Source organism: Uloborus diversus, chromosome 5, assembly GCF_026930045.1.
Source record: "Uloborus diversus isolate 005 chromosome 5, Udiv.v.3.1, whole genome shotgun sequence".
Classification (NCBI taxonomy): domain Eukaryota; kingdom Metazoa; phylum Arthropoda; class Arachnida; order Araneae; family Uloboridae; genus Uloborus; species Uloborus diversus.
Genome location: NC_072735.1, coordinates 154,845,456 through 154,860,615, shown reverse-complemented (window position 1 = coordinate 154,860,615; position 15,160 = coordinate 154,845,456).

Genomic DNA, 15,160 nt, shown 5'->3' with positions numbered 1-15,160 from the left:
GCTACTCTATTTGCCCGCTGAAGGTTTACGTCTTGCTTTCGATCGCGTTGCCAGCACATGAAAATTAAAACACGAATTAAATATTACGCTCAACGATGGATGACAACCGCGCTGCCAGTACAAGATAATAAATCAGCGGATTAAATATTTCGCTCTACTCTATAGGCATCAGGGAATAGCGTTTCCTCACTTGTGATGTCATGAGCAGAAGCGTAGAAAATTAAATTTGCACACCGATGGAAAAAAAAATGTTAATATAAATGGGGGGGGGGGACTTTATGCAATATACCAGACAGTCCGGTTACCTTTACTCTCAAAAAGAATATATGCATATATATAATATGCTTTACCATGTAGGGAAAACTTAAAAGTTATTATCATGTTGCGTCTTTTATTCTTATCTTTGATGTTTCAATTAAAAGATCCAAAAATCGTTGAAGCCATTTGTATTTCTATTAAAGCGACATTGGTACCCTTTTTAATTATCCAAACCGCTCACGGGTACTTAACGCTAAGAAGCAAATACGTTTTTATCAATTTTCGCACCACTGATAGAAATAACACCATCAGGTAAATCATTAGTATATCCGAAACTAATTAAAAGGGTTCCGAGTTTTAAGCATTTTCTTCGTCTCAATTTGCATTTCTTGGAACCTAAATGACCATACGGCCTGGGGCGAAAAGTTAATGAAAAATCAATGTCTAGACGTGCCAGTGCCTAACGGTTACTATAGCACATTTACCTATACCTAGATGTAATTTATTTGTGCCCATTTAGCTCCTGCAATTACGAGAGCCAATGATTCTCAGGTCATTGGTAGCTGTGGTAGAATTCGCAACATCTTAAGGTAGAATGTCAAGCAGCGTAATGGTATTATGAATTAAATTTAATTAATTACGAGGTAAATTATTAAGAAAATGTATTTAGTGTGATTTTTGAACGTAAAAAAAACTTGGTGATAAATATTATATGCGTGCGTTTATTTTACAAATCTCACTTTTAAAATTAATTCTTTTAATTTTAAAAATGTGCTTTTTGCTTAAAATTTGGTTAAAAAGTTTTACTTTTACATGTATGTAAAGTTTTTTTATGGAATATATTTTATTTCAAATTGCTTTATAGTATCTAAGTACCTCAAATATATTTGATTTTTTTTTTTTTAAATTTTTGACACTAAATTTGTAACTTAAAAAAAAAACGAAAAATTTTCAATTTTTTTTCATAGAGAAAAGTAAATTAAATATTTTTATTTTATTTTTATTAATAGTATTATTAAAACATTTTCTATTTTATTTAAAAATATTTTTGGACAAATGGATGAGTAAAACAAATAATTAACGAAGAAATTAGTAGATAATGGAACAAATAAGTGAATAAAATAATTGATACACTCCTATTTGAGAAAATTGCAACACCATGAAGGATGCATCATAAATGAATGAAATTTAATACAGAGTTGAGAGATAATGGTGCAAATAAATGATTACATTTTCAAACCAAACAAATAATAAAAAGAAATAGAAATTAGTATTTTGTGTGGCCACCACACGCCGCAATAAGAGCTGCTACACGGCTCGGCATGGAGTGAAACAAAGTATGAATATCTGCCTGCGAAAGAGTCTTCCATATCGTTTGTATGCGCAACCAAAATTCGTCTGTCGAAGCAACAGGACGAGAATCACGAGCGAGACGCCGCCCAACGAAATCCCACACATGTTCAATCTGTGACATATCCGGGGAATATGCAGGCCAAGGAAGAAGCTTTACCTGCTGCGAATCAAGGATAGATTTGACAGTCCTGGCGACATGTGGACGGGCATTATCCTGCTGGAATTCACCCTGGCAATCCTTGCAGGAAAGGAATAGCTTAGGACTGTAAAACTTCGTTTATGTATGTTCAAACTGCCCCCAATTCGTAGCAATTGTGATCGTCCATGATATGCTATAGCACCCCAGACCATAACTCCGGGTGTTCGTTCACTGTGGCGTTCGATAATGCACACGAAAATGTGCCGTTCACCGTCAAAGCGCCAGACACGAATTCGACCATCATGGTGTTACAAATTGAAGCGGGCTTCGTCAGGAAAGACGACCTGCTGCCAATCAGCACGCCAGCTTCAATGCACATTGGCCCATTGTAGCTGCAGGCGGCGATGGTTTTGCATGAGAGGAATCCTGTATATAGAAATTCTTGCGCGCAGCCCTCGCTGTAGCAGGCGTCTCCAAATTGACGAAGAACACAATGAAACACCTGTAGCTGTTGACCACTGTGCTGCCAATAGTCACGAAGAAGCTGTGCGGTCCGTCAAGGCTATACGCACCAGGTGCCTGTCATCGCGAGCTGACGTCACATTTCGGGGTCGACTCCCAGATTTCCGAGCTGTCCGACGCTTGTCCGTTCACTGCTTCCAAACACGCATGATTGTGCTGCTGTTACGCTGCACACGAACGGCTACTGCACGACAAGACAATCCAGCTTCACGGAGGCCAACGATTCTGCCCCGTTCAAACTCCGAAATTTGCTCAAATTTCGCTTACTTTCGTCGAAGAAGCGTAGTAAAGATTCAGTTAACGTTTACTCCAGCATATAATCATCGATACTCATACACACCTCGCTACGACCGTCTATTTATATTCGGTTCGATCCGCTGTTTAGAGGGCACTGCTCACTATACGCATGCGCTACCGGTCTGCAATTCTAATCATTTGCATACCATGCCATACTTTACATTTCCTGCAATTCTCAGCACACTCGCGTAAGTCCTTCGTGGTGTTGCAATTTTCACAAACAGGAGTGCATTTAACAAAGTTAGAATAAATGAATAAGATAATGAATGAATGTGAAAATAAGTGGGTATCTTTTAATATTTAAAATGTTAATTATAAAAACTTCATCAGTTTATATAACCAAAATTAATTTTCATTTTACTGCAAAAAAGTATAAGTTGTTGAAAATAGTTTGTGTTATCATATGCTTATCGTAACTTTTTTCTGACTATAAGAAACTACATAAGGTAGTACATGGTTAAAATATTATCTGATAGGTGGAGCTAAAAGCAAAGTAAATATTAAACCATTTGACTTTGCCGCGCTATTTCACTTTGTCCCACATTCCCCTACTTTAAAAGTGGAGGTAAAGAATATTTTTTAAATACGTACAATTCCATTACAATTTTTATTTTAAACAAACAAACATTTGTCAACCATGACATCTACCCGAAAGAAAGAGGTGCGATCCTTTAAATATTTTGTTTTAGTTACAGCACTGTATATATACATATAGTGTCACCAATAGACGCTGTATGAAAAGTTAACAACAAATATATTGGTTGGTTAGCCGGAGTACCGGATAACTTAATTAAAAAAAAAAAAAAGTTACCTAAATATTAGGGAGCTTCAAAATTATTCCACAATCCACAGTATCAATGAAAACCAAAGAAGAATCACAGCATTTTTTTAAATGATGAGGAAGAATTACACAGTAATAATCTTTATTAAAAATCTCTGGATATTAAATGTAAAAAAAGCGACTTGGATGTTGCCAAGCAAGTTAAAAATGAAGCCAAATTAGCCGCGTACTGAAGTAAAAAAGCGTTTTACAGAGATTAATTTCCCCAATAACGGACATTTTAACGTGATTCAATGTTTAACTCTCTAAATATCGCCAATAGCGCCAAAATGAAACCAAATTCAAAAAATAATTTTGTTTGCCTACTTTGTCGGCAACTTGGCGATCTATTATCAAGGTAGCGACAAAATTTGGCGACCAAAAGCTTGTTGACATATTGCCAAATGTTCGTTAAAGTACAACATCACTTGAGTTTGCATTGAAATTAACACTGATTTTCCCCCTAAAAGGTAAAAAATACCTCTTTTGAAACATCCAAATGCAAAAGGGGGAATGCACAACTAGACCCCACTAGGAGTCTGCATACCAAGTATCAACTTTCTACGGCATAGCGGTTTTGAATTATGCGAGGAACGTACATACAGACGTCACCAGAAAACACGTGGTAATTATCTCGGTGATCGCCAACATCGATGTTTCGTTCGTCCATACGTTATTAGACATGTATGCACTTGCGGTCGGGCTGAAAAAACAAATCAACGTTTATACAGGCCTATATTTAAGAGAGAATTTTTTCGCGAATACAAGACATGCTTTTCTATGTAGAAAGAAGTAAAAATAATAAAAGGTTTTTTTAGAGGACAAATATCGATTTAACTGAATTATAATAAAAATTAGATCACTCAGACCACTTTACCTCAGTGCCGCGATTAATTCAGAACTATGTATGCGTAAAGCTCAAAAACGATGAATGCATGGAATTAATATCGAAACTATACAAAGCTTACTTTAAATATGAGCATCCGACAGCAAGCAAAAATTCGAAATAGTCCCAGCGCAAGGAGAGAAATTGGTTTTAAAATTCAGATTACTCCTTTACCACAAACGTTATGACTCATTTATCTCCTCAGGTGGTGTTCAAGTATAATTCAGTCAGTCCTTCCAATTTAATTAAAACGAGCTGGAATGAAAATATTTCACTTTCTCTCGAGAAAATGTTAGCGAAAATAAATTATTCTCCCCCTCTGCAGATAAGCGTGTTGCAGTTTGTTGATTGTTTTGAATTCGGTGTGTGGAATTTTCCTCGTGACAGAGCAGGGTTAAAAGATTGAAAATGACGTTGGAGGCAAAGAGAATTAGAATATAATGTTTAGTGAAATGTGACAGAACGCGCCTCGTGTATAAAGTGGCCGGTCTAATGTTTAATCAATGAATTTGAGGCTCTCGTTTTACCCCATTGTGGTAGTTGGTAATGTTTATTTAATAAAAGTAGATCAAAAAAGACGATGAATTAGCAGGACGCTGGACTGTCCTGCTATCAGAAGAAAATCGGACAGTTAAAAAGACTTACAATAGGATTGATTTTTGGTTGATTGTTTTCAAAACCTTTAGCCTTTAAAAAAGGAACGAAAGATAATGATGTTTTCTTAAGCATATATCATCAATATATTCTGTTGAAATGGTCTCAATGAAACAAAAGTTGGTGTCAAGACGAATTTTATCACATGAAATGCATTTAAGTTTTACATTAAAAATAAATTTTCTTCCATAATTGTAAAGCTATAAGTTTAGCTTAATCCATACATAGACTTTTCTGCAATTTTTATTTCAATGATTTTACGCAATCTCTAAAGAAATGTCTTGTTTTTTTTTCGATTTCCAATGATATGTTTCCTGTCGTTATATGTATAACAGAAATTACATTTTTAGCATTATTTTCATAATACGGCAATTTCATTAAAAATAGTTTTCCGAACCCAGTCTTGATCGTTATACCATTTCTTTAAGGAAAACATTTAGTCTGTTTATCTTTTCATAACTAAATTATTTTATTCATATTTTGTTTGGGAAAAAACTATGTTGGCTAATGAAAAAAAAAGACGTTTTTTATTTGAGTTATATTTAATATTATTGTTTTTTTTGATCAAAATTCAATTGATAGATCTTATTTACAGGAGAAGGCAATATTATGAAAAGAGCAAAGCTTGTTTTTAATGTATCATTTTTCTTCCGTAATGTTTTAACTGTTATACTCTTGCTAAGTGACACATGTTAGAAGAACAGTCTTTATTATGTGGTTTTTATAACGGATTGCAGTTTTATTAAAGGTATTTATAATGATTAAAAAGCTAAGTTTTTCTTTAATTTGCTTTATGTTCTTAAACATATGTGATAATTATTGTATTTTGAGGGATACAAAATCATTTTTCACGACAAGAAAATATTATTAGTTCAATTCATACTGAATTGTAATTGTTCGCAGGAATTTTAAACCAAATTTTTTTAGAAAATGAAAAATGCAAAAGTTACAATCCGTACTTTTTGAGTAATTACTGTTTTATGGTCAAAGTTGGCCATTCTTGAATAAAAAGACGGATCATCAGGATATAAAGTGTGTTGCGTTTTTTTTTGTTTTAAATTTCTTAAAGTATTTAATAATAAAATGTTCAGTAACCCCCTTCTACTCCCCCACCCCCTTAACCGAAAGTAAGACACAAGTTGTCTCTTTTCATTCCTGCGCATTTTATTTAGAGAAAAATACTGTAGCACACATGTTGAGGAATGTCGGGTAAAGTGAAATAACCCGCTATTTCACCGGGGCAAATTGAGATGGTGAAATATTTTTAGTTTGTAATACCACCCATCTTAACACTGAGTTAACTATGTTCGTAAACGTATTGTTGATTCCAGTGAAAAATGTATTGATCAGAAGGGGAATATGGGGCAAAGTGAAAATTTTAAGATGACTGAGTTTTTTCAAAATGAACAAATCGGAAATTTGTTTTGCAAATTACAAAACACAAAGAAAGAGCATTGTGTTTTATAATAAATCTTGCGTTAAAACAGTATTTTTTTTAATTTTTCACATTAAATTTGAGTCTTCAAGAAAAAAAAAAGTCGAAATTCCCCCCTCCCTTTTTTTTTCTTGGGGCAAAGTGAAAAACTAAATATTTTTCTAATGAAATGTATTCTATTCAGTTATAAAACCTATTCTTGATCAAAAGAATCAGTTAATAAACGGTTGAATGAATAAATGAAAAGGTAATGAAACATCAAACAAATAATTAAAGGAATGAATCAATTAATATATGAAGAAAAATAAATGAGCGAGTAAAAGAGTGAATGAATAAGGAAATAAGCGAATGAATGAATAAAAGTGTTTTTTCCTGACTGGAATCGACTACATGTGGTACAACAAAGTTAAAGTAATACCAGACAGGCGGAGCTAAAAGCGGAATAAATATTTCACCACTTCACTTTGCCCCATGTTCCTCTTTTTGACTACATGTACAACTTATTTAAAATATAAATAAGCTTAAGATTAACTAAATTAATGCTGCATCGAATATTAGGAGGTCTCAATATTTAAAATGTTAGTAACAATATCTTTATCTTTTTATAGAAACAAAAATTATTTATAGGTCAAAAATAATTCCAAATTATAGGCCGATATTGAAGAATCGCCGGAGTAAGCTTCTTTCCGTATATTTGAACATTTGTTACAATATTTGTAACATTAAAGCCTTTTCTGAATTTAATTTTTTTGTAATTAGTCCACATATTTCTTCAAGTGAAATGCATTCTGGATTTTAACTTCTGAAATCTTATAGTGTATATCACAAGTGTTAAGTCTAGTTTATTGGGGGAATCTTTATTCATTTATGCTTATCTTTATTTTAATTAAATTTCCAATAGTAGCCTTGATGTATTTAAGGGGGTCCGGGACACATTTTGAAATTTTTTTTATTATGTACTTTAGAGTTTTGAAATTTTTTGAACTGATTCATCATTTATTTAATAAGCAAAATCATAACATAAATGTGAAAAAAAATTATTTTTTTACTTAAATTTAATTAGTTTTTTCAAAAAAATGGGGTTGCTTTAAATTGCTATAACTCAAAATACTCTTGGTCAATTTTCAATTATTTTTCAAAACAGTATGCACAAATATCTAAGCTTTAATTTTTATTCGGCGATTTTAAAAATATTGATTCAATAAAAAATAAAAAATATTTGAAGAAAAATTTCGAAAAATTCGAAGATACTTCTTTTTTAAAAAAATCATAATTTTTGCAGTAAACGTTTTTTTCAAATTCGCCGAATAAAAATTAAAGTAAATTGCTTGAAAAAGATATGCTCCAAGTTTCATTACTTTATCTCTATCGGTTCCTGACTTATAAGAGTTTGAATGCAAGAAATCGGGAAAAATTGCATCATGGAGAAAAACGCGTTTAAAGTTTTAAAGTTATGTACACATTCGTTAGATGCATGCAACAAAAATAACTATAACTTTCGTTCTATTTAAGGTAGAAACAAGATTCAAACGTCCTCTTAAGCAGAAAAAAACGGAGCAATTTTTCAAATAAAAAAAAAAAAAAATTGCAAAATTTGAGGATTTTTGTGTCCCGGACCCCCTTAACGCTTGTGTTTTCTTTTTTTATTTTCATCATAAATTTAATATCTTAACCTGTGCCTAAGGACAGTTTTTAGAGTTCAGACAACTATGTTGGACATTATTTATGTAATTTACGATTTTTAAAATAAGTTTACGATCTTTTTCATAGCAACAAAAAGCAGTATTATAAATGGAAAACAACAGCTCTGCAAACTGAAACCTATTTCTTATCTCTGTCTGAATTGGGAAATATTTTTGAGCTATTTAAAGAATTGTCATTCTCTTTTTCAGCAGCTTATAAATTTTGTTTTTGGTGAATCAGGCACGAACACACATATCTTTGTTAAATTTAAATTTGTTTATTTTATACCTATATTATATTTGTGCCGAATTTCAAGAAAATATTAGATGTTAAGATTTAAGGACTGCCGAATAGATATGGAATAATTTTTGCGTTGTGTCCGTTTTAATGTTGCTTTCCTTAATTAGGAGGGGGGAAGTATGATTTGTGGTATTTCATCACAATAACAAGTGTGACCAGTTTACCAAGAAACAAACTTTATCTTAGCAAGTAAAACTACCTCATACGATCTAAATCATGCATCGTAATCATTTCTAACAAGTCCCCATCTTTCTTGAAAGTCCTCTCTCCTACCTTTCTCTCGTAAAAATTAATCTCTAAAGGAAGAAAATATTGAAATGCTCATTTTTTACTAGCAAACATATCCACCGGAATTTAATTAATTACGGGAACAAAAAGTTGATTGAAATTAGTATACATTCTAAAAATACTGTTATGTAAACTTTTAAACATTTATTTTTTGTCAGGTAATTAACTTTTCATGTTTTTTAGGCTTTAATTTCATGTCGTCGTGTTTTTAATTAAAAATACTTCATTTTAATTAAATGAATCATACATGCTTTTCCTCGATCGTTATAATGAGAAGTAAAAGTCGTATAGAGTTGAAAAAATTGTTATAACTGAAAGTATTAAAAATATGACAAAACTATTTAAATATTATTAATTAAAAAGTAGTTTGCTCATTTGTGGTATAGTTCATCTTTTTTTTTTGGTTTTTGTCCTGTTACATATTTATTTTTGCATTTAAGGTAAAGAAGATAGAATCAAGAAAATGGTTTAAATAACATTCCATAATTTTGTGTTTAGATGCAGTCACGCTTTGTTCTAAAGAAATTACTTCAAACTACTCATCTTTGATAATGTCAATCGCCGATCTTAGTAAGAATTTATGAAAGATAACCGGAAACCATTTCTCTTTTAGAACAGAATCGTATCTATAAACCTCGTTTTTACCGTCATTTCTCCGAAATTTCATTGTTTATATCATCGTTTGTTGTTTCTTTTTAATTGTCACAGACGGTCTGCAGCTATGAGTTGCAATTACAATGATTGGACTGTAAAATTACTTCTTAATCTGTAATGGGAGGCCATTTTCTGTTCCTTAAGTTAAAAAAAAGTATGAAAGTTTAGTGATGTAGTAAGATGCGGTTGTATTACACACTGTAGACGACGTTTGGCGAAATAATAATGTAGGACTCTTTTATATCAGTCTTGGAGAAGTAAATAATTGTCAAATAGTTGAGAATATAGACAAAAGTCCTTACAAAATGACTATTTATTACTTTAGAAGCTTTGGACACTTTGAAATGTACAGTATCGTATGTTTGCTATCCGATGCGACAATCTGTACGAAATTTAATTAAAAAAAAAAAAGTTTTTTTTCACTACAACCTCGTTATCATGAATTCCAAACATTTTATTAGTTCTAACCAGGTGAATATAAAAAATAAATAGGATTTTATTGAACATTTCTACTTTATACTTAATTCTTTAACCTCAAATATTAATCCTCGAATATAGTTTGTAAAAAATAGTAATAAATATTAGCATTATTATAAAGAATTAGTGAGTTAATGTTTATTACGTACTAGATTAAAAGAACAAAACAATAGAATTTTTCATATAACAATGATCTTCAAATTATAAAATAAAGCTAATTGAATAAAATTAGTGAAAGTTATCATTCACGATTCATTTCACGAAAGTTATCATTCACATTTGAGGTAGTGAGAAGCAAAGGGATGTAAGCGGCAAAATTAAAAATTTGGAGATAACCAGTACAAATGGTAGGCCAAACTCTCATCTGTCTTGGGGCAAGAGATTGTACTTGTAGCCTTAGTAGGTGCTGCTCTACAGCGTGATTTAGAAAAAACATTCAATGAAAGCCTACTTAGGATCTGATATTTAAACGCGTTTTACTCGAAACTTAAAACAGTCCACTCACATCCCTGTACAATTACTAATCATATTTAGCTCTCCAGCGAGTCAATACGTATATTTATTTTTCTGCTATTATTATTCGGAAGCCCTAACATAGGTTTTAAAAACAGAAAGCAATAAACTTAAAATAGTCCACTTGCATCCCTTTGGTTCTCACTGCCTCATTTGTACAATTACTAATCATATTTAGCTTTCCATCGACTCGATATGTATATTTATTTTTCTTCTTTTATTATTCGGAAGCCCTAACATAGGTTTTAAAAACAGAAAGCAATAAATTGTTTTAAAAGTATGATTTATATCGTCTTCCTGACGCACTGATTTCCTTTCTTTCCTTCAAAGAAAAACAACACCGAAAACTCCCTGATTTATTCGAGTTCTTGATTTAACCGCTCAATTCCAGCAGTGAGTCCTTTTAACAAATACGTGACACCCGTCTCGCTGATAAGGCTGCGCCGGAACAGATCGCGTTTTATCGCAAGGCTGCGTGTCAATTACTCGCATATCTACCTTGATATGCAGATGACAGAACAGCTACTCTCTGCTCTTCATTGTAACGGCAGAATGAATGTGTATCTGCACCAGATTTGTATTTAGATAGGAAAGCCTTCTCCCGCAGTGGTGGATATCAAGCTTTCGTTTCGCTGCTTCTTCGAATGGCTGACGAGTTTTAGTATTACTAAGTTAAACCATCGAGACTGTTCAATAACAGAATGGTTTTAGGAGATATGCATATTGCGTAGTTTGCCGAGCACTTGCGCTAAATATAAGCTTTCATGTTGCCGGTTTTAAATTTATTGTTTGAAGAAATTTCCTATATGACAATTGAATCGTTTATTTCAGAAACCACCTAAAGTGCGCTTTTTCCAACTTTCAGAAAACCAAAAAAAAAAAAAAAAAACTATTTTGCAGCTTTGTCTAGTATCTAAAAAATTTTTTTTTTATTAAATCAAAAACATGCTATTTGGATAATCTTTTTATTAAAAAAAAAATCCTTTTTTTGAGTTATAAGTTTTTGAAAAAATTGAACTTAGGGGGTTTCTGCAATAAATGAGTGTATCCAGAGTGTTTTTTAATCATTATTGTTGAAAGTAAGTTAAACCATTAATTTTACCTGTTTTTGGTATCAAAGGTAAATTACAGACACACTTAAGTATAAAAAAGAGTGTTTTTACTATGCCTAAATCGATAGCTACAAGTAGAATACAAGCTACAATATGTCCATTTACAAAGGATCATGCCTTATTCACTTATTCAGTTTCTGGCAAGTCTTCAGGCAACTCCTTGTCAGTTGTTAGCCATTGGATGATAGTGTCACAGAATTGTTCATATCCAACAATGTATTCTATGAACTTTTTTATATCGTCTCTTTTTTTTTGATTGGGAACTAAAACTAAAAATATCACTGTGCAAAACCCGATAAAGTTTAAAATTTGTTTACATCATTCAGTGGGGCTTTGCTGGGAACTTCTTTTCCTTTGTATGAGACATGCTGCAGTCATTTGAACCTACCATTCCGAATAATGTTATATTTGTATTTTTCTTCGTTCACAACTCCATTCTTAAGCTTGGGTTGATTATGTCAACTGTCCGACACGACTTAGTAACTATTTAATGTAATATAATAAACAACAAAATAACACCTAATTTTTACCCAAAATTCACGAAAACTAATCACTCAGTGCTACGTAACCCTAGAATCAAACAAAAAAGCCAGTCACAAAATAGGTGAGACCAACCGTAAATAATGAAATTTACCGCAGAAAGAACCTAAGCGAAAGCGCTTGGGTTCTTTCTGAAATAAACGGATTATTTTCAAGGTTGCCAAATAGCATTGCTGGTATGGAACATAGATTATTTCTGCGGCCTAAAAGATGTATTTTCCTTTAACTCGTACAGTACCACCAAAAACACATTTTTTGAAATTTTGTCCCTTAGGTGCTTTCTGAAATAAACGACTCAATTATGCTTAACCTATGGGTTTGAAGTTACAGGACGTTATAAAATCTTGCACTGAGAACAAAAAAAAAAAAATCGTTAAACACTATTTAAGATTTACACGTGATTTTTTTTCTTATTTTGATCCTTGTTGCATAATTTTTTTTTTCAATTTCTACAAGTGTGCGAGTTGATGCTAAAATCGAAAACGGAAAATGGTATCTGTGAATAAAATTTTCGCAGCGATTTCTTGACTGAATTTTGAGAGCCAACCCCCCAGAACCTTTGGTATTAACAAATATTGCCAATTCTAAAATGACAGTTTGCATCCATATAAGGACTTATGACGGAACTCTGTACTTGTAGGAGGTAAGTTTTGACTGTGCTAGTGTCGAGCTTTAAGTTGAAAATCGTCTAAATACATTCAGAGCTACGAAATATTTTTCGTAGAAATGTATAAACGGCTTGGAGCATAACTTTTAAACTTAGGATGAGAGTGCAATTATAAGCACATTGCAGTATAATTTAACGTAATTTTTGGTAGTATTTTGATATTTTTTCGTAATCTTGAAATCCAAAAACTGTGTCTTTTACTTCCTTTTACAAAAAAGGAAGGGACCCGAAGTATAAATTTTGACGATCCCTGAGTTAATTACAACGAGTTTTCTTGTGACGTCCGTATGTGCGTATGTATCTTGCATAACTCAAAAACGATATGTCCTAGAAAGTTGAAATTTGGGACGTAGACTTCTGGTGGGGTCTAGTTGTGCACCTTCCCTTTTGGTTGCATTTTGATGTTCCAAAGAGGTCTTTTACACCTTTTTGGATAAAGTCATTCTTAATTTCAATGCAAACTCATGTGGTGATATAATGTGGTAGACACTTGGCAATATATCACCAAGCTTTTGGTCGCCAAGTTTTCTCGCCAATTTGGCAACAAATTTGGCGTTTTTAATTTTTTTTTTTTTTTTTTTTAATAATCTGGTTTTAATTTCGCCTTATTTGGAGAGTTTTCTATTGAATCACATTAAAACTGCCAATATTGGGAAAAAATTATTTGCATAAAACATTTTTTTTTTACATCGGTTCGCAACAAACTTGGGGTGAAAATATTGAAAGTGTTTCTTTGCTAACTACGAGGCACTTTATCATTAAATTGGAATAAAAGGAAGTCATGTGATGCACACATCAGCTCATTAATCAATAAGGCAGAATTACATGCAATATACCGGCAGTCCTGTTATCCCATACAGGGACTGCAGTTTCGTCCTTGATGCGGACTCATTAGTCTGTAATAGGGAATAAATGTATAGATGAATGAATTTTATCTTAAAAGGATTTATTTTAATGATTTTTATTACTTATTAACTTTATCTATAGAAATTAATTTATCTACCATTTTATTGGCACACTCAGCTTCAATGAGATGCCACCTGCCTCGAGCTCGGCTATTTCCTGTTTCAGACTAATGAATCCATAACAAGGACGAAACTAAAGTTTATGGATTGGATAACCAGATTGACGGTATATTCCTGTTTCAGACTAATGAATCCATAACAAGGACGAAACTAAAGTTTATGGATTGGATAACCAGATTGACGGTATATTCCTGTTTCAGACTAATGAATCCATAACAAGGACGAAACTAAAGTTTATGGATTGGATAACCAGATTGACGGTATATTCCTGTTTCAGACTAATGAATCCATAACAAGGACGAAAACTAAAGTTTATGGATTGGATAACCAGATTGACGGTATATTCCTGTTTCAGACTAATGAATCCATAACAAGGACGAAACTAAAGTTTATGGAATGGATAACCAGATTGACGGTATATTACAGATAGTGTTCACCTTTTTTTTAAATCTTGCGGTCGATTATTTGTTTTTCGAATATTATCGGGAATTAAATTTAAACAATCGCAATTCTAAATGCAAAAATAAGATAACAAGCTGAATGTGTTCCTTTAATGCAGAATATAATCTGAATTAAGGATAACACGAAGATCATTTTGAATATTAAGTCATTCTTAATTGCAATACAATATATTTAATTAAAAATAAAAAATACATCTAGCTTCATTAGCCACCAACTTTCTTAGATGTGGACCATGCGAAGACAATTAAATGCTCATTAGCTACTGAATATCGATGACTTTTAAACCCAATATTTTCCTTCCTCTTTAGAAGATAAAATTGTTCATCTGCTATTCTTCTTCCATACGCAGGATAATTGATGATTCCTTCAAAACTTGTTCTTCAATAATATAGGATTGAAGTGCCTTCTACTGCACAACGTCAAAAGTCGCTTTCAGACCCCGTTTTTAATGCTACTCCTAGTTTTCACAATTGATGCATTTGGGACTATTTGGGTAATTTCTCAAAACAATCGCAATCTAATCTATATTAATTATAAGTCAACTCTTATAATTCAGGAACCGATAAAGATAAATTAATGAAATTTGGAGCATATATTTTTCAAGTAGTTTACTTAAATTTTTATTCTGCAAATTTGAACGTTTACTGCAAAAAATGTCATTTAAAAAAAAAGCATTTTAGAATTTTTCGAAATGTTTCTTCAAATATTTTCTATTTTTCATTGAATTAATACTTTTCAAATTGCCGAATACAAATACAAACTTAGATAGTTGTGAATAATTTTTAAAAAAATAATAATAATATTGCCCGCGAATATTTTTCGTTTAAGCGATTTAAAGCGACCCCGTTAAAACAAAATAAATGAAAATAAAATTAAAAAAAAATATATATTTATGCTAAGATTTTACTTATTATATAGATAGTGAATCAGTGCAGAAAATTTCAAAACACTAAACTGTTTATTCATTTATTTATTTTTGAAAATGTGTCCCAGACCCCTTAAACTTTATTTTAAATCGTATTTTAAGTCCTAGTTTTTTGAAACTGGGGCACCTTATATTATCCTTTTGCTGCAA